We start from the raw sequence: 21,546 nt of genomic DNA on the forward strand, positions 1-21,546 counted from the left end.
GAAGGCGTCCGTCTAGTGTTGGACGCCGCCAACGAAGAATCGAAGTGCGCCGTCCTTCTTTCTCAATAGAACAACTGGGGCCACCCATGGCATGTTTAAAGGCTGGATGACGTCGTCGCGAACCATTTCTTCCACTTAGTCTCGGATGGCATGTCGTTCTTGCGGCGACACACAGTAGGGGCGCTGAGAGAGATGTCTGGTGTGCTGCTGGTTATGATGCGGTGGTTGGTAATAGGCCTTTTTCGGACCTTCGGCGATGAATAAAAACACTCGTCGTAACTTCGCAGCAGATCACGCATTTGGTCTTGTCTGTTCCGGGGCAGGGCTGGGTTGATGTCGAAAGTGGGCGAGTTTTCTTGGTCAGGCGAATCTTCGACGGAAGGGTCGGAGAGGGCGAAGGAATCTCGTATGTCGGATATTTCGTCGAAGAAAACAATCGTCGTTCCTCTAATAATATGCTGGTATTCTTCGCTGAACTTAGCAGTACTTGGGCCTCGCCCTTGCGGAAATGCGCGATGCCTCTTGCGATACTGATTCCTCTGTCTAGAAGCAACTGCATGTTCTCATTGATGACATCAGCGTAAATGGCTTTCGTGGCGCCTACGGTCAGGATAACGCTTGAACGGCGCGGGACGCTCAATTCTTCCTTCAGAAAACTCAGGGCAACGTGATTTACCGTAGTTCTTATCGAAGGGATGGCACCACTTGCCGAAAGCGTGATCAGCTTGGATCGCAAGTCGATGATCGCCTGATGCTCATTAAGAAAATACATGCCCAAGGTCACTTCGCAGCAGCATTGTGGTAGTACAAGGAAAGTCGCAGGAGGTGTGTGCTTTGAGAGTCACTTGCGCTGTGCATCGTCGTGATGGAGTAATGAGGTTGCGCCCTGCTCTGCCGATTTATGGGCCGTCCCAAGCGGTCGTGGCTTTTTCTAGCTGCGCAGCGAATGTTACATTCCTCATCGAGTAATCGGCTCCTGCGTCGAATAGAGCGGTACCTTTCCGGCCGTCGATAGTCACCTCCAAATCAGATGTCCTGGCTTTTGCGTTCCACGTTAACCTGGGCGTCAGGTCACTGCTTCGTCGGTCATGAGAATCGTGGGTAGAGCGTGTCGTCGAAGCATTTCTCGGTGGTAGCGTCGTTTTGCTGGCGGTTCACGTCGTGATCGAGGTTGTCATTGTGTGCGGCGTCAGCGTGCCCAAGGCAGCATCTTCGTGCGGCATGGTCGTTGGAGATCGTCGTTGTTTTTATCGGGAGCAACCTCACCTCCAGAGGTCGCTGTCTTTAGTTTCCTCTACGTGGTCTGGGAGACCTTCGTAGTGCGGCTGCGTAGCTGCGGCGTGGCGACGCAAAGCGGGAGGCTGACGGCGATGGTGAGCGCGGAAGGCGTTTCGGTATGTACCCCTCTTGACGCAGGTGCTCGTCGATTTCTTGCGGACGTTGGCCGAAGCGTGGTCGTGGGGCGTCAACGGGAAATCCTCGAAGACCGATGCGTCGGTTCGGGCAGTGACGAAGAATATGGCCGGCCTCACCGCAATGGAAGCACAACGGCCGGTTGTCAGTCCTCCAGGCGTCGCGTTTCCTGGGGCTTGAGCGTCGCTCATAGGCTGTGCGGGCGGGGGCAGGAAGTCGGCGTCCTGGAATAAGTTGTTCATGTCGTAGAGGACGTAGGGGTTGTCGTTGGGGCTGGGGAGTGCGTACTGCAGCGGCGTAGGTCATGGCCTGGTGTTCTGTGGCCGGCGGGGTGCCAAGTGCCTGTTGCACTTCTTCCTGTACCAAATCTATGAGAGTCGCTGCTTGCGGCTTTGGGGAGGATGGAAATAATCAGCGTAGCTCTCGCGGACGGTTTTGAGGATCACTTCCCGCAAGTTGTCGTTGGTGGTGGTCGTCGTGTCCGGAAGAAATGCACAGATATAGGAAAGGCGGTTGTACTACCAAGCTCGGACGTCGAGGGTCATCTCGATCAAGCAGGCTTCCTGCATGAATTCGTCGACTGTTTTTGGTGACTGGCTGACGAGGCTGCCAAATAGTTGTTCTTTTACGACATGCATTAAAAACTGAACTTTCATTTCCACGGTCATCTCGGGGTTTGCGCGGCGTAATAGGCGCTTCATCTCTTCAACGTAACCGCGGGCGGGCTCGATCGGAAGCTGCATCCTGGTCTCGAGGAGTCCTTCAGCTCTTTCTTTCCTCTCGACACTGGTGAATACCTTCAAAAGTTCCCTCTTCATTAGTTCCCATGTCCTTAGGGACGAGTTGTAGTTTTTGTACCACGTACATGCTGAGCCGTCCAGTGAGAAAAATACGTGTCCAATTTTTGCCGCATAACCCCACTTTTTGAATGATGCCTCGCGCTCAAATTGGTCCAACCATTCTTCGGGGTCTTCGCCTAGGGATACAATAAAATTTGGTGGTGCCCGCGGCTGTTGCAGTATGATTGGTGTCGACATATTTGGTGAGGTTATGGTGCTCGTAGCAGCGTCTTTTAGTTTTCGTGTGCGGTACGGCAGGCTCACTAACTTAAGCTTCACCCCCTGAAGACGTCTGCTGGCTCGTTGAAGTAACACGGTGGTTTTGGCTAGTTGGTTGCATTTCATAATGGAGACAAGCTTCGCAGCATGAATAAAACGCACACAGCAGACAAGGAACAAACAAGAGGATGGCATCAGCGGCCATCTTTGCGTACACTGCCGGTCGTGCCAACCTCTGTTTAAGAAGGCGCAGTTTCTGGGTCACACCAAGGACAAGCTTCAGCGTGAAATTATTGAAGCCTTTTTTATTAGGAAAGCCGGTGACAACTGCGTCAACACGCCTTCACTGTCATTGCTGGAGAATGAAATGGCTTTTTTGGATGATTGTGATTAGGTTTCACCTCATGGTAACTGAATGTATTTAAACGTCGAGCTTTTTCAAATAAAATCAGTTGAAAGCCAGCACAGTCCTGTCTTGTTTGTTCTTTGTCTCCTGTGTGCGTTTTGTTCATGCTGCGAAGATTGTCTCCATTATGAACTGCTGGCTCGGTTAACTGTTGGCTCGTCCTCCGGTGCGGAGCGCAGAGCGCTGGTGTCACGACTTAAAAGGGGCGTCCGGAACATTGAAGGGTACGCAACACGTCCACCAGATGTCACAAAGTGGTGACTGCAGACCGGAGAGCAGAAAGGCTGCAAAAGCGGTGTCTTAACAAAACTCTAGATTTGGGCTGACTAGCGCCCACAATGGACTGCATCACTCGGCAGCAGCGTAGCAGCAAGCGTGCTCGGCAGTCGTCGAACAGAATGGCCACCGCTGTCAGCCGTGCTCAATTTAATGCTGATAGCGAACTTTCTAGACAAAGCGTGCTATGTTGTAAGCACACTTTGGACAACGTAGAATCGGCTTTGCCTGGATGCGATCAATCTAGATAAATCTGGTCGCGTCTTTCATGGCAAATAAAGCGAAAAAGCGCCGTGTCGGCAGCGTTGAAGAATGAACAAACACTGCAAAAGATTCGCGGCAATGTACCAGTTCTGGGAAATACAAATTTGCTAGTATTTGTTAGAAAAAATATCAACGTCACAAAGCAGACTAAAAATATAAACAAAATGAAGCCAAGAAAGCCACCTACATTACGCAGCGATGGGATTGTTGTATGAGCAACCGCCTCTCGTGAGTGGGTCGACCCCAATGCGGCCGGGTATCTGCTGGTATTACATAGGGTACAAGCCTTCTGCAGTCTAATGCTCGGCTTCTTTGGCAGTGAACTGCTTGTCAAATGGGTGTTTCACCCTAATTGAGTAGACGAAAGGCACGTTGTGCAGTGACGCTTTTGGATCCCAGAAACCCTTGCGCCATAAAATTCCTCACCATCTTCATCATCAAACAGATCAAACTCTAAGAAATTGAGCTAAATATGATTTTGCAGAGAGTCAAAACACTTTTAGACCTCTTTTCCTCATTTGTTTAGAAGTCTTTATCAAGGACATCTCCTTTAAACTTACTTAAATTTGATCCTCATACTCTCGCGGTGGAGTCATAACTTCTCTCAAATTAATCTGAAGATATTTGAACAGGGTTACTCCTTCATAATGGTATTATCGCCAACTTCAAAGAATAATATATAACGGCTTTCTGCAATGAAGAAAGTTTACAGCTATCAAAAACGTATGAACACATGATCACACACAAGAAATATTTAAAAAAATTTTTCATGTTCATGCAAAAAAAAAACTGCGCAGTAAATTACGAAAAACGTCCATGCTGCTGAGAAAATTAAACCAAGCGAAAAATAACATTTTTGTTTAGAGCAAACGTCATTATGTGCAAAAAATCCAAACACACAAAGAACAATGTAATCTTAACAGAGGCAATATATTTACTCAAATGCAGAAGTGTTTCCTGTTCGAGAACATTAGGGCCAAGAATGTTGTACGAATTATTGGAGGTCAAGAAACATAGGCCTTTCTCTAGTTTATATGACGAATGCTTTTTCTGCGTAGTTCTTGGAGATGAAGCGTGCACAATGAGAATATGTATTTTTCGGCGATGAACTGCAAAAGACGAAGGGAACATAGGGGAAGGTTTAACTTGGTGTCATCTTTTGATAGGCTAACAACAACAACAACAACTTGGTGTAAGCAAGATTATCTTCGTGCTCTTTCGGAGGAGTATGGCAACAGCAAATGAGGAAACTGCGGAACTGCTACGTTGGCAGGTTTTTAACAAAACAAATTGCGATGTCTTTCTGAAATTATTTTTCTGCGCTGTTTTTAAGCAATGTTTTTCTACGCGGGCAGACACTGCTGGTCCTTTCCTCATCGCACTTGATTATACGGTTTTGGCAGGCCGTCTGTTTGCGCAGCTACCTGCTCAAACAAAGTCAACTTCACATCTTATTATGCACTTTTATCGCTTCCCTCACATAACATCAGGCCTTCAATGTACTTTTTCTGGACAATAGATCTTCAACGACCTTTTTTCACGCATTGTAATGCTAGAGTAACGTATGCAAATTAGGAAAACAATTTTGAAGCGTCAGGCGCCGCAGACATTCACCGCAATTCGTATAACATTTGATTGCGAAAGATAATGGGTGGACCGTGCATGAGGAAAATCGGCACAGTGCGAAGCGCAGTATAACTCTGCTCGTGTTTTTGGAAAATCGGCTAAGAAAATATCTGTGCGGTGGGTTGGAACACTTGCTTCAATTGGAACAGTAAACACTCACAAAGAAAGAAGAAATTTTAGCCTAAAGAAAATTTCCATCATCGCGGAAAGCCAACGTTGGTTGTAAGTGTGCAACAAGTATAGTTGTCGAAGTAGTCACACGTGAACTTCCTTGTATACCGCTTATTTCAAGGTAATATGTTCCCCAAAGTTAATGTAGTACGCACAGCTACATCTGTCAAAATCAGCGTGAGCATAAAAATATGATCATAACAAAAGCCTGAAATTTTTGCGCAGAAGCAGGAGTCCATACTACATTGCTTTTGTCTAGCAATTAGACGAACTGCATCATAATGTGCGACAGAGAGAGGCCGCAGCAGCACGGAGACAACAATTGTTGCAGCAAATCATAGTTCTTCTATGCATTATTGAGCTGAGTAACTTGTTGTGCACTAATCCGAAAGCCAACAAATTTTCTTGTTGTGTTGCCTATCTCTACTGTATGCCGCACATTGTTAACTCCAGCACAGGTTTCGATGAAATGCAAGCTCATCACATATTGGTGACAATAAAGGTGGAATTTATTTTTGAAGCGAAATCTTCACTACACCAGCTTTTCGAGCCCTAAGCTGAGCCGCAAGTTTCACCTTGAATGTAACTAGAGGTCAAACAAGGAAATGACGTCTGTCTCACATATCGCGGTGGACACCCGACCCGCGCCGTAAGGGAAGGAAAGTGAAATGAAAGTTTCTTTTAAGGAAGGGAAATTACGCCTGTCTTGCATATCTCGGTGGTCACTTGATCTGCGCCGTAAGCGTAGGAAATGCAGGTTCCAGCGTCGTTTGTAACGGGATTTGGTTCCATATCCCCGCATACAGCGAGCAGTTGTAAATATTACAGAAGCTATAGTAAACACAGACTGTCTTGTGTGAGCGTCTTTTATGTCGTTTCGAAGGACGCAAGATATTTCAGAAATAAAAAATGTCTACTATTATGTTGGTGTAAGTATGGCTATCTATGGAAACCGAGAGTCGCTCGACCACAAACGTAGGCAGGAAAATGGGGCTTTTCGTGTTCGACTAGGGTTAACCAGAGCTAAGCCACCAGCCATTTTTTGAAACAGCAGTGATATTTGTGTTTTCATGCAAGCAAGACTCAGTTTTCTCACAAATCCAAATGGGGACACTTAATGGGCCTGATGTCACAGCGTCAAAGTGGTGATGCCAATTTATGCGGAATCGGTCAATCCCTACTTTACATGCATAGATCGCTGGGAGAAGTCATAAAACTCCTCGTGGAGTATCGGAGCGGTTGAACGATGCGCCACTTCCTTCAATGGCTGGCGCTGCCATCAGTCGGTCTTGTACGAATAAGGTTGCTCTTCCAGAGCAAACTCTCTCGAGAAATCAATAATTTGTCCATCATCTGCCCCGGTGGGCTGTTAGCTCCCAACGCGGTGTGCCAGTTGTGGCAACAGCACAAGGTCACGGGACCTGATTGGGACACCTGCTGCCTACGTTGGCAACCAAGGTGGCCTACCTAGGTTGCTATTCTCTGGAATTTTTCGTGTGGTTTTCCTTCACGGTCAACGGCACCGACAACGACGTCGATATTTCTTCGGCACAGGCTTCTTAACACTATCTTTTTACAAAATTGTATGTTTCGTACGGAATACCAGATAGGTAAGACAGTTTTAGTTCCACGCACGTAACGGCATTGCGTACCTAGATCCGCGCGCTAAGGGCCTGCTGAGAGTATATAGACCTGCATGAGATCCAGAAGTTTGCGAGCTACTTTGCACCCGTAGAGAGCCCAACACAAAGCTCTTGCGAGATATCGAATAATTGAGAGCGCCCAATGCAAAATGGCAACCAAGCCCGCTGACAGAATGAGTATGGACTCTTCGTGCCTTCGTTTTTTTCTAAATGCAAAGGAACGTAAGGATGTTCAACCGCTTCGAGGACAACTTGCGAAATGCAGTGCGATGCAGAAAAATAAGGCATCATAGTGTCCAGGGGCCCAACAACACTGGCAGAAAACGCGGCGGTACTTTAGACAGCCTCCCCAACGGAGGGAGCCTCGGCAGCACTGCCGTCTTTACGACACAATGGCAGATGATTACGATTACAAGAGGCACTTCGATGCATTGTAAAGCTCACAAAGTATCAGCAAAAGTGCGTTGGTTTGCGAGCTAAGGCAGCCTCATTGGCCCTGCTTAAATATTCATCATGGATAGTACTGGGAGCAGCAGTGACCATACTTGGCTATATACAACGTGGAAAAGCATGCACGAGCAATAGGTTAGTACAATACGGCCACACAGCTGGTTTTATCCTGCGTATCGTACGTGTAACTGAAAGCGGTTCTTACCTTTGGTTAAGTGACCTGTGCGGTTAGAGTTAAGTGACCTATGTGGTCCACCTGCCATCTAGTTTGCTTTAATGGGGATATTTTGCGCGTTTTTCGCTCACGGTAAACGACAAAGGCGCCGGCAATCGATGCCGTCGACAACACTCTCTTTCTTGTTAAACGAGTTGCTTGAAGCTGTGCCCTTAAAAGAAAGTCAGCAGGAAGCCATTGCTGGCACCATTTTTGGGTATTCAATAAGAAGTTTACAGAAGTTTCACTTTATAGTGAGGCCCGTAGATCATCAATCAAAACTGGACAATTCCGCCTTGAAATAAATCCCCACCTAACACTGATATCGCGTTGTCCGGTCCGGAATATACAATAGTTGCACAAAATCTCAGCAAGTATACTTACCAAATGTAACCACAGAATTATGAAATCACTGTTGAAACTCGGAAGCGATGGGGTGCCTGCGCTACTCCGCATTTGTGTGGTGAAGTGAAACATAGATTAGCATGACGAATATGTCACTTCTATACTCGTAACATTGTTTGGTACAAAATATTTGGGAAAAGACGGCGCGTTTTAACGCTACCATGCCTATTTTCTCAGAACTGTCTCGCTTGGCCAGTGCGTTCTCTGCTTGTTATAAGTACACGGCAGCCTAAGGGTGGTGGTAAGAGCACAGAAGTGAAGGCGAGGACAGGAAAGTGATATTTATTTTAGAGGCTTAGCTCTACTTCTCGCGTTTTGGACCTCCGGGTTAGGTTTACTCCATGGATAGGATCCAAGATGGCGGCCTCCATAGCAACGACTCAATGTCCCAGTGGTTTATGGTAGCCGAGGTGGTTACGTACTGGCATCAAATAATAAGACATCAGCGTGGTGTCCGTGCAGGAGAACTCGAAACTAAACTATGTGGACCTGGTTTCTATCTCCCTCTCTGACAAGTGTGAAATTCAGGCCAATAAGACCCGATGTTCGTGCAAAATTTACGCGCCAACCGTTTCTCGCTTAATGATCTAGAATGTGTCATGCGACTCAGCGTTTGATGCAGCATAACCTGACTAGACAACTTAGAGCCTAGCTAGCGGCAAAGAATTTGAACCGATGACGTAAACACCCCCAAGGGCACGTCTTCATGAATCTTCATATGAAAATTTCGGCTCACCCATTTTTCGCAGCGTTCGGTGTGGTGGCATCGGCTTTGGCGTTTTGTGCAGCATAAACTTACCAATAATTTAAAGTCTAGGTCGCAGCAGGAATTCGGACCGGCGACCTACATTAGGTGTGTTAACGTTTGATATGGTAACGTTGCCTCAACGTCGGCTGTTCTGTTTCTTCGGAGGCAATGTGGCACCCAGCAGGGTTCTATGTGTATTGTGTATGCTGTGTATTCAAACAGCATGGGAAGCAATGATTACCTTAACGCATTATGTTAAATAAATGCATGCTGGCACTCTGTGCTGGCGCCTATCGCTATTGATGTTTTAAAGCCAAGCAAACTATGTTGCGAGTCCACAGAGATATCCCAGAGAATGCACTCCTACATTCAAAATGTAGATCCTCGAGATAACAAAAGAGTTACATTTAAAATAAAAAGAACTTCGGTGATAAAATTGCCCAATGAACATCTTCAAGCTATAATTCTTCTGTACTACCTAAAAACAAAACCAGAAAACATACGTATATTGTTTCAGTAGTACAAAATTAGTAAAGACATTTTTGTTCGTCTCGTTCTGTCCAGCGGTTGAACACAGTAGAATAAGGTACAGTCATACAGTTTACATGAAAAAAAGAGCAGCAACGAAAGGAGTACATCTAACACTGAAATATGACTCAAGCTTTCCCAAATGTTGCGTTTTTAACAGTCTATGCGAGCTCTGCAGATAAGCTGTTCCAGCCCACGATTGGAAGGAGGAGTGTTGAATAGCGAAATAAATCAGTGAAGGGAAAGAGTTTAATATTTTTTGACATAACAGTGGCAATATATGGTGAGCATGGCGCAGAATTGCTTTTCGAGAGCATAATGAACTTTAGTATAGTCCATGAAGAAAGAGAGGCGAGCATACCAAAGCAGCACGGTAATCGGCCCAATAATGGTTTCACTCTGGCCCTTTGTAGGACCTGCCTTTGCCTATCAATACATTTCCAATACTGTGCCGATTAGCTGTGCTGCTGGTGTAACCTCTTCGGTCTTAAACGGAAAGTTGATATACGCTTGTCACCATAGTTAGGTATCGATCATGTGTTTGAACTGCTTGAAAGAGATTGCACAAGCATTACTGATGCGGATTGCGGGTTATGGTTGTGTACTGAAATCGAGACATAAAACGTGAAGTACATCCCAGAAGAACTTGTTCTCGGGTTAGCTATTACAGGCTACATTTGAGGAAGTATATAATTTAATACCTATGTTCGTAATCAGGTTAATATCAACATGCGCTCATGCGCTCATAAATATTTAATCGGTCATACATGTTCAGTTTTGAGGCCTCGATTGAAGTTGACATCAAGAAAACTGTGTTGGTTTCTAGTTAACGCGGAATTTATACGCTGCTTCCATAAGCTGCGTAAATCTACCCAAATCTCCGCCTATTGCTTAGCAGTCTGCTTGACTGACAGACTGACTCATTTATCTAAGAACGCCTGCGCCCCGCTGTACAAAACACGCACTTTTCAGGATTTTTCGGCAGGAGATGTACTAGCTAACAAATTTAAGGTAGTGGCGTCCTTCCGTGCAGCATTCCGCCGTACCAGCAGTCATTGTAGTCGCGAAGTTGGTGATTACTCGCTGAAAGGAAGCAAGGACCAAAAATATGAAACAAATTTGCTTCAACGAGTGCAGTGCATTGCCGGTGAACAGCAACACCGGTCTCGTTATAGATGTTTCGCAGAAAAGCATACAATGATTCACCGCTTTGAGCCTCAAAGAAAAGTGCCGAGCTTCGGGAAATCCTAGTACATAGGAAGTTGCCTCTGTTATGAACTGGATTAATTCTGCCTAATTTCTCGCCTAAAACTAGGTTCACGCTCCTATTCCTTGGCTTCGGCGGTGGACAGAGGCTAGATATGAGTAAAATACGATGTGTGACAAGGATGAGCCGCTAGTGACCTGTTTTATTTCAAACGCACGCTGCCTTATCTAATCTGGCCGAAAGCTGGACAGATTGAGAGAAAAATGCTTTTGGTATTCGACGCTCCGCAACCCTGCGGAGTAGAAGGGTGGCGCAGTTGCGCCATTATTGCAACAACGAATGTTTCCCGTGCTTCAGACCAGCGTTTATTGTTAGACCGCATCAAGGTTTTTTCCGATATCTCGTTAAATTTATCCAAGTGAAATGCAGTCGCTGCATGGCTATTGCGAAAAAGTGTTGCATTTGCACAGCCACGCCACAACTACGGCGACAAGGAGAAAGCATCGCATACTTTAAGAGAAGGGGGAGACTTGGGCCAGTTCGGAATTTTGTTTATAAAGGAAAAAGTACTGGACGTAATGTGATATTGGTGCAGTTTTTTTGTAGCACATATAACGCATGCGGTATCAAGAATAACATCTCTAAAACATTCTCGACAATCATATAGACTTTTTACAATGCAGCTATGTCCATATAACCGCCTCGGCGAGTCGCCATGTTACTGCGCCGATTGGAAATTTTACGGTTGTAATGGCATCTGTCGTCTACCTGCAGTGCCCAATAAATAATGCCGCCCCTACTATCAGCAGACCCCAAGCTTCCGACTTGAAACCTTTTTTTAACCCATATGCATTAAAGACCTTCATTGTTGTTTGTCCCCTAATATTCACCTCTCTTTACAATACTGTGCAAGATTTCGTACATAAAGGCTTCTACTGATGTTTTCGCTTTCCACCGGGATGAAAGCCATTTCAGGCTGCTCAAACTGTGGCGGCAACAGCTCATCTGCTGTTACAGTTACAAGGGTAAGTGGAAACTAATGTGTTCCTAGTCGTAAGAAAGATAACAGCAGCAGAGAACATCTGTAACGAAATTCATTTTGTCCGGTTATTTTTTGCGAGTTGGGTCCCTTTGTCAACGAACCAAGTTACTTTTAGAGGTAAAAAAATTATTGAATTTTTATTATTTATTGAACGGACATTACCGCTGTGTAGAAACGGTGCCCGCACACTTATAAGCGATTCTGACCAATCGATTAGAAGTAGTGTTCTGAATTCTTTTCCGGCGCTTCTAACTGAAACATGCACAAAGTCGGGCTAGTGGCCTGCTTTCAGCCGGCTCGCGCGCCTTCTTCACATACACTCATTTAATAGCAGAGCGAAACCTCCCCTTCATGTTATCGTTTATTGCTGGCGAAAGTTTTGCCTGCACCGCTGACCAAGATGCATGCATCTGGCCCACGTAAATACTACCAGTGTGATGGCTGCCTACACTTTAAGTGTAGAGCGCCTGTCTGTTTTCGAAGCGGGACACGCAAGTCGCCACCATGGAGTCTGCATTTAGAATGAGCAAAAATATAGTTGTGGTGTTTAATTACGCGCTTTTTTATCCAATAGGTGACCTCAGCAAAGATAGGTTGATTTCAGCAAAAAATTATTTACAAAATTCCTACTTCAAATATTTCTGATTTCATCATGAACTGATTTGCGAAAAACTTTCTTTCCTCTACAAACAGCGATTCCGTGTTTTTCGAGCTTTGATAATGGAAGCGTGCCGCTGCTGGTCAAGGGGAAACGAGCCGCGAACAGAACATCAAAGCACAAGCGCGGACACGATTAAGCATAATATGGTGTGCAGGGAGTGATTTGACATGTGCTCGTTCAGGTGCTTATGTTTTTTTCCCTTTATCGCCACGAAAAACATGTAGCAACAAAAACAAAACCATGAAATTTTAAATTCTGTTACGCCCATTTGGCTTTAAGCACAAAGCCCATGCCATGGTTGCTGCAAACCGCACAGGTGACCAATTATGCGTTTTGTTCACGCCATTTTTCTCGTTGTTAAAGTGTTGTTTGTTTTATGACAGCCTCCCCACTTAAAACGTGCATCTTTATATGTTGAAAATGCGATTAATAAAAAGCGCCTCTCGAGGCGTTTTGCAAACGAAATCAATGGCTCCAGCACTCGCATCTTCTGGATTATACGGAACAATTTAGGCCAACAAATAAACTAATGCCATTCAAAGCTTTCATTCGGATCTTCTAATTTCTTGTTTTGCCAGGCAGCCGGAAACTTAAAAATGTATGCACGTGTTATCAAACCTAAAATACGCTTTCAGTGGGTCTCACTGGAGCGCATAATTTTAGTGCAATGCGGTTGCTGCAGATAACCCTATCGGGGCCATGTGCGCCCCTCCACGCATGCGTCGATGGTTCCTCTTTCCTTCTTTCTCTCTTTTCTCTTCTATATGTATTTCCGAGCTAGAAATAAAGTGTCGTCTTTTTGCTCTGCGAATCGGCCTGGTTTTCATCACGTAGCTGCCGGCCTTTGGCCGGTAGAACGTGACAGTGGCGACGGGGATTCTGCTATAGCAAGAAAGCCAGCATATATGCCCAAGCACGACAGCCAAGCAGAAGGAGCCCACGACCGGCCGTGGCACACAGGCTACCGGAATTCGAAGACGAAAAAGATAAGTGGCAGGCATACCTGGTCAAGTTTGAAGCCTATTTCGAAACGAATGATGTGAAGGACGATGCTAAGAAAAAAGCCCTCGGTAGGTAGCTCCGCTTGGAACAAGCCCAATAGAAATTTTGAACGTAAAGGTAGCAGCGCGAAAGCCTAACACCCTGACCTAAATGAAGTTGTGCAGACGTTAACATCTACTACGACCCGGTACCGAATAAAATTTCTGAAAATTTCAAGTTCTTGCATCGCTGTCAACAAGAAGGGGAATATGTACATGCATTCATAGTAGAAATATGGCAGATGGCACACAATTGCAATTTTGGAACTATGCTGGACAAAAAGATAAGGGACCGTATTGTGTGCAGCGTCAGATTCAGGAATGTGCAGAAGCAGCTGCTAGAGAAGAAAGATGACTCTTGAAGAAGCCGAGGCTCTTGGCCTTGCCGCTGAGAGCGCTGAACGCGATTCGCAAGGTATTGTTACGGACCAAGGACAAGCGAGATTGCTAAAGCTTTCTGATCAATACGAATCGCGTGCGAAGTCGCAGGGCGTGCAACAATGAAAATGTTGCGATCAGCAAGCTCATAAGACCAAGGCTTGTCGACTAATCAAGCGCAAATGTTACAAGTGTGAACGACCAGGGCATTTCGCGAGAATGTGTTCGGCAAATGAAACAAGCAGAATGCTAGCAGTAACGGCTCAGGCGACGGAAACCGAAGAGAATGATAGCAGCTCGTCACAATTCTGGTACTTCACCGCCACGTGCTCTCTCATATCGCCCATCAGAAAATCGTTTGCGTGGAATGGCATCGAAATAATGATGGACATCGATACCGGCTTCCCTTTTTGTGTCATTCCCAACAGAATTTACAAACTGCACTCTCATCGATGGTCGCAGCTACAAAAGGCGGAAGTACAGCTTTCATGCTATCTTGGAAAGTTGCCGCTACTCGACTCACTGACAATGCCGGTCTCTTATGAAGGTACAACAGTCCAGTGCAGTCTGACTGTTTTAGACTGCATTGATCACAGTCTTTGCGGTCGGGACCTGCTGAAAAAATAAAACGAACGCATTCAGGTGCTGAGTGTTTTTCATGGCTCCTGTGTCAAAACAAGCCTGGGAGGACGTGTCTACGCTGCTCCAGCAGCACTCCGACTTATTCACTGAGGGCGCTAGTCTCATGAAAGGCCCGCGAGCCCGACTGCACATCAAGGCCGGAGCAAACCACAAGTTCTTCAAGGCAAGGAAAATTACTTTTGCGCTTCGTGATAAAGTGTCTAAGGAGCTTGACAGATATGTCTATGCTAGCACATTATCTCCAGTCCTTCATTCCGAATGGGCAATGCCCATCATGCCAGTTTTGAAGAGGGAGGGGACAGTGCGCATTTGCGAGGACTTCAAAATTACACTAAACCCTGTGTGCGATGTTGAGAAGTATCCCTTGTCTGTCATAGACGGCATTTTTGCAAACCTGTGTTCTGGAAAAAAATTCAGTATTTTAGACCTTCTCGATGCTTACAATCAGGTGGAGCTAGATGAAGACTCACGGAAATTAGCAGTGATAAACACACAAAAGGGGCTCTTTTGCTGCAACAGGTTACCGTTTGGTATCGCATCAGCTCCAGTGATATTCCAACGGAAAATTGAATCTGTGCTGCAAAGACAAAAAGTGACTCAGGCTTATCTAGACGACGTCCTGATAGCCGAGAGCAGTGAGGCTGAAAACGTAAACCTGCAAGCTGTGCTACAGCGTTTCCTCGAGAATGGTATCAAGCTTTGTTCCGACAAGGGCAAGTTTGGCGAACAATCAGTCACATATCTTGGCCGTCGTATCGACGCTGAAGGACTACACCGGCTCGAGAAGCACGTGGATGCAATCAGGCTAGCCCCTTCGCAGCGAAATGTTGCCGAGTTGAGATCCTTTGTGGGAATGGTTACATTTTACAATAGGTTTTTGCTAAATCTTTCCACTATGCTTGCACCCTTGTACAGCCTTCTTGAAGAAGCTGCAAAATGCGTTTGGCACGAAAAAGAAGACTAGGCGTTTCAGAAGGCTAAGGATGCTAAGTATTCAGCCCCAGTGCTAACGTAGTTTAATCCACAGCTGGAGTTGATGTTGGAATGCGACGCTTCGCCTTACGGTGTCGGTGCTGCCCTTTTCCACCGAATAAATGGTGAACACAGGCCAATTGGTTTCCGATCACGAACGCTACCTCAGCAGAGAGAAAATACTCCCAAATTGAGCTCAAAGCTTTAGCCCTGGTACTTGGCGTGACAGGGTTCCGCGATTACCTGTTGGGACGGCAGTTCACGCTTGTAACGGACCACCGAGCCTTTTTGGGCCTTCTCAGACAGGATCGTAAACCTTCTGTCATGGCTGCCGCCCGAATTCCGCGCTGGGCGTTTTTGCTCGGGACATACCAGTACAAGCTGATCTGTAAGTCTGGCCAACAGATGCTAATTTCTGACGCTCTAAGCCGTTTGCCACAATCGCTGCAGGAGTCGCAAGTGGAAACCGAATATATGTCGGAAATGGTGCTTATCTTGGATGAATGGGACCACCAAGCAGTTTCCCACCAAGAGATTCAAGCACTCGCAGCAGCTGACGATTTTTTTGCAAACGATATGCAGGTATGCGACTGACGGATGGACCTCCGTCGTAGGTGACAGCATGAAAATGGTGAAATTCTGGAAAAGGCGACACGAGTTGTCTGTGGAGAAGGGGCTGTTGTACTGGGGCCATCGTGCGGGGATACTAAGTGCGGTGCGCGAGAAACTGTTTTAAGATGCTGCACGAGTCTCATCAGGTTGCGTCTACCATGAAGACAGGGGCGAGGGCTAGATTTTGGTAGCCAGTTCTAGAACCAGACATAGAATGGTCTCAGATTGTCGAAGCTGTGTGCAGGCTCTGCCCATGCCACCTGAACGGAACCCGCTCAGCTGGCCGATTTCACGAGGGAGGTGGTCACGGCTGCATGCCGACTACGCAGGGCCTATTGAAAAGAAGATGCTGTTGGTAATAGTTCACACACACAGCCTTTGGATAAAAGCCATTCCAGTATCTCGAGCAACCGCTAATGCCACTGCCGATTGCATGCGAACCTTGTATAGCAGGTTTGGATTGCCCCGCACCATAATTACGGATAACGGTGCACCCTTTACCGGTACACAGTTTGCTGTATTTGTGCGTAAAAACGGAATCGAGCATATTCGTAACCCACCTTATCACCCTCAAAGCAATGATCTCGCCGAACGGGCCGTGAGAACTATCAAGGAGGGCTTGAAGAGAATGCCTAGTGTGGAGTTGGAGACTGTTTTGGCGAGAATTCTTTGTAACTACAGAAATTCGCGACAGGCTTCAGTGTTTTCACTGTCTGAACCTGTTCTTGGGTACTGTTTGCGTACAAGACTAGATATGTGCTTTTCTCTCAAGAGCAACGAAAGGCCCAAGAATCCAGTGGCTCATTCTGCCAGTTGGTACTTCGCCCCTGGAGATGCCGTCTATGTGCGCAACTACGGCGTAGGAAAAGAGTGGACACCAGGCAAAGTGACATCGACGAGTGGTGCCCGTTTAGTCACTGTGGCTGCTGAGGACGTTGTAGTTCGACGCCATGTCGACCAGATCCGGAAACGTTCATCAGACACAGACGGAACCAAAGAAGTATCAAGTCCCGAGGAATCGCCTCCCACGGCCTTAGGAGCACCGAAATACGAGGCTCACGACCTTCCCCGAAAGGCCTATTCCTGACTCACGTCGGTCCACAAGAACCAGAAAGCCAGTGGAGCGCTACAACTACTAGAGGAAAGGAATGCTGCAGATAACTCAATTGGGGTCACGTGTGCCTCTCCGTGCATCCGTCGATGGTCCCTCTTTTCTTCTTTCTCTCTTTTCTCTTCTATATATATTTCCGAGCTGTAAATAAAGCGTTGTCTTGTTGCTCTGCGAATCGGCCTGGTTTGCATTGCGTAGCTGCCGTCCTTTGGCCTGTAGAACGTACCTGTAGTTTGGCTTGTAGAAAGATGAATCGGCAAAACCGTGAACGCACTTCTGAATACTTTGACCATAGTAACATAACACGATAGAAGTGCAGAATCTAAAGATTTAAATATATACAGATCGCGGGAAGATGTGTTATAATCCGCCGCGGTGGTTCAGTGGTCAGAGCACTAGGCTACTGAGCCGGAGTATCCGGGTTACAACCCAACCGCGATGGCCACGTTTCGATGGAGGCGAAACGCAAAAGGCGCCCGTCTGCTGGGCGATTCTTTGCACTTTAGAGGTCTCCAGGCGATCGAAATTATTCCAGAACCCTCCAATACGGCATCTCTTTCTTCTTCCACTCGCAGCTTCCTTCCGTCGCTCCCGACGCGGTTGAGGTGTCCACCGAGAAGAGATCCAGAGAGTTGCTGCGCCATTACATTTCCCGAAAACTACTGATTATCCTGTTCTGTGTGGCTCTGTGTTGCATGTTAGCCAGAGACTGCTGCCCAATGGGCGTGGCCACGGTTCTTTCGCAGGCTAGGGCAAGAAAAAAAATTTCATGCGCTAGCGGGAAGACCAACAATCCCCAATTTCGACACTGCCTGTCTGGCTCCACTGGTTGTCTAACTGGGCCACGAAGATAACAAGAAGGCTACTTCGGACACGTGACCTTGTGATGTCATAACCTCACCACCACTTTGCGAACAGACTGGCCAGCATTAAGTTTTGGATAATGAATAAATAATAAAGCCCAACCTGACTTTCACAAGCTCCGGCAGGGGCAGCACCTGCCGCAGTGGTCATGGCCGCAAAACGGCGAAGCATTAGCCGTGACAGCCTAGACGTTTTTGAAGACTAAACTTGCTGCTCGACTTGGAGGACCGATACGGACAGCCCGCAACCGCTTGAAGAAATGTCACCGCTCGGCCAAAAAGTACCGGGAAAGAAATTCTAGCTACAAATGTGCACTTGATACTGCCAATCAGTCTCCTTCTGTAGTGCCTATTCCTCCTTTATTCGTTAAGCGATTTAAACGGCCTCTTCTTTTAGAACGCGAAATCGAGCAGAGTTAAAATAATGGAAGGTGTATATTCTAACAAGCGGGCACGACGCTAAACGTGAGAGGTCGCTTATCGATAGGTATAACCATTGCTCAATAGACTTAATAAATTCAGTAAGGTCACATAAGCAGCGGGAAGTACATCAAGGAAGTCGTTGTGGTAGACTATGTAAGATGACAGCTTCAATTTGCATGCAGTTTGCGATGATTATTATATACTCTACAAATATAAAACGCAAAACAAATATGTGCGGAATGCTAAAACCGTAACGATGATATTAATGCCGCTCTCTACAGAACTGCTATTTCTCCTTAGGATTATACTGCCGAATTTCACGTGCTTGTAATTAGGACTACAATTATCTTCTTGACATATACAATATACCAGGTTCATTTCGCTGCAGCAAATAAAGAAACAATTTGCTAAAATCCACTTGCCTGAAAAGTGACTAATTATATCCAACTTCAGTGTCTAACTGAAAAGGCAAATAGAAAATGTTTGCCAAAACAAGCATTTACTTCCTGCAATTGCATGTCGTCAGCTTGAATAGACATGTGTATGCTAGAGGACGAATGCTACTTCACGTAGTAAGTGCTTTCCGTCTCCTATGTGCCCTACTTAAATGACAGTTGCTGCGGCAGGCATTCAGAAACGTACATCGGCCTGCAGTTGGAAATATTAAAACTGAGGCAAGCCCATATCGGCTTGCCTGTGTTCTTCCCAAACGGTTCCCATGCTTGTTTTTCGTAGCTACATAAGCCCATATTAGCATACCCAGCCTCATCGGTTGCTTCGCTTTTCGCGAGGGCAAGTTGAATGAAAACAAAAGTTTCATGCTGGAAAAACCTAAAGATGTAGAAATGTCGGTACCCAGGAAAAGCTGCTGCTGGCCCTCCATCGCGCGCAGCGGGACAAAAAATGGCTGTGGTTAAGCTCAGCTTAAACCTGGAGTGACGCGATAGCTACACCTGGCCAAGTGGAACTTGCTCAGTCGAATTGCAAAGTCAGTCTTTCGCCTCTCCATTTCCCTGGGCATTCCTTCTTCATCTTCGTCCCACTCGACATGGCGCATGCGCACAGCTGTTGTAGTTGCTGTGCTCCGCGCTGCCGGCAGCAGCAGCTGCAGGTGACCAACCGACGTCACCAACCACGTCACCAACGGCACGCCGCCAAGGAGCTAGAGTGGTCCCAGGCTGAAGGATCGAAGAGGTGGCGTAGTGTGGCTACGAAAAGCAGGTCCTCCTCCAAGCTGCCAGGAACGGTCCCTATTACCTTTTTTAAAGCACAGTAAACGCAAACATGTTCTCCTTTCGAGAAGAACCTGCAGAATGGAGAATGCGGCTGACAACGAAGTTCCACAGTTGACTGGTGAAGAAGTCAGAAGTTCGATTCTCACTTTTATGCAATTTTTCATTACGCTATCAATAAACAGCTGCGCTTAAGCAGGACATATAAAGGCAAGCGTGCTTGAAATATGGGTTTTTTAAGTTCATTCAAAAAGCAGGCTGTTGGCTCTAACAGTCACACAGGTTATGCAAAATTGGTCACACCGAAGCCCACCGGACTGATTTGTCTTTCTTGCTAGAATGTACTCGAACATATAACGATTTGCACTGCTTAAGGGCAGCAAAAGGGGGCGCATGAGTTAGCAGACATGGGAAACCTACTCTAAAAGCCACACGGTACTTATACGTGATGGCCTGTAGGTAGTATACATCGGCCTGACGCCTGTAATACAGACAAAGCGCAGCGCGGTTATCCGCATGGCCCGAACATTGGACTGATCAGACATGGACTGGCTGCACGGGAGCAATGGCAGCCCCGCGGAAAGAAGTGTTTCGCATACATTCGACCAATATTTTATGCGTGTTGTACGCAATTTTTGGCACGCGTGGCCCCATGTGGGAAGTTTTTAAATCGGGGCTCTTCGTTTAATATGTGTGTCAGGATCCTGTGTGGAGGAGGTGCTGGAGGAGGAGAAAACTTTATTACAGGCTTGTGTCTAGAGTCACGCGCAAAAAGCGCTGGCTCCTATAAAGTCTCCCTTTTCACCTGGCTTTTTCAGGAATGTGAAACCAAGTGCTGAGCGAGAAAGTCGGATAGCTGCACGTTGTGGAACCGGTTTTAGGCACATCAGCCCCGTGTCGGCACAGAAATGGCTAAACCATTTCCTCTCTCAGGCGCGGCCTCATAAGAAGAATATAATGATGACCGGAGAGCTTTATGGGCTGCCGGGATTAGGTGTATGGTGGCTCACGTGGCAGTGGCACACCGGCCGCAAATGGGTTCACTACATCGAAACAAAATAGGACCGAGGATGAATCCGTGGGCCACCTTCGTTGGCCCTTGATGTCCAGGTTGAACAACCGACATCTATACGTCCCAGTGGGTAACCTACAGAAATCCGGAATTGAACCAATAGGTGTGGTGGGTAGGGAGCTCACATTGCGATTATAGTGGCCCTAGTAAGGTAGCCGTCATGCGCTCCACAATATGACGGAAAACAGCACCACGCCAAACCCCGCGTTCTTCTACACGAGTTCAGCAAAGAAGCTCTGCCTGCATGCCGGCCGAATCGCTAGTGAAAAAAATTAAGATAGCATTTGAAATAGTGGGTGAGTTCAGCAGGGCATTTTAAAAATGCTATCGCGTTATCACGTCCCTCGAGGTGCCGTATCATTACTAATATTCCTGTCATAATCTACTCTCGTTCACAAAGGTCGAAGAGGCAACATACAGCGCCACCCGCACGTCACAAGTATCCCTGCGCAACAAAATGCAGAAGAATTCTTCTTTGCGTCACCCTTCTCCTCCTGAACTCGCCGTCGGCAATCAAGAAATTGTGAAAGGAAGATTGTTTCTTGACCGCTGACAATCACTATGCTCTGTTTCAGGTCGGATGATGAATAGCGCAGATGGAAATATAGCACGTGAATTTAACTCGTTTTCGTGCAATATTTGGCAGGCCTCTTGAAGACCGCGCTAGATATATGCAGCCAAAAAATCTTGCTCTAAAATATTGGCGGATTTTGTAACAGTTGTATGGTAAAACGATGACGAAGAAAACTACCCCCCTCCCCGAAAAAAAACGTATGTAACAAAATTTCAGAACAAATGCTATATATATATATATATATATATATATATATATATATATATATATATATATATATATATAATTAAAGAGCCACTGTTTGCCATATGCTGTAGTTTTTGAGCACCGAGAGAGCAGAACGGCATATCGCTTGCCGTCACTATAGGCACGAAAAAGGCAGATTTACTTCTCAAACCTAACGCAGAAGGCAGTACAGTAGCTTAGAGGCTGTCATAATAGCTACTTTTCAGAATAAGCCAAAAAAAGCCTTTAACATAGGCAAATTGCTTTATAAAGTTTCAAGAAAGTGTAAA

The sequence above is a fragment of the Amblyomma americanum genome, chromosome 3 (assembly GCF_052857255.1).
Source record: "Amblyomma americanum isolate KBUSLIRL-KWMA chromosome 3, ASM5285725v1, whole genome shotgun sequence".
Lineage (NCBI taxonomy): Eukaryota > Metazoa > Arthropoda > Arachnida > Ixodida > Ixodidae > Amblyomma > Amblyomma americanum.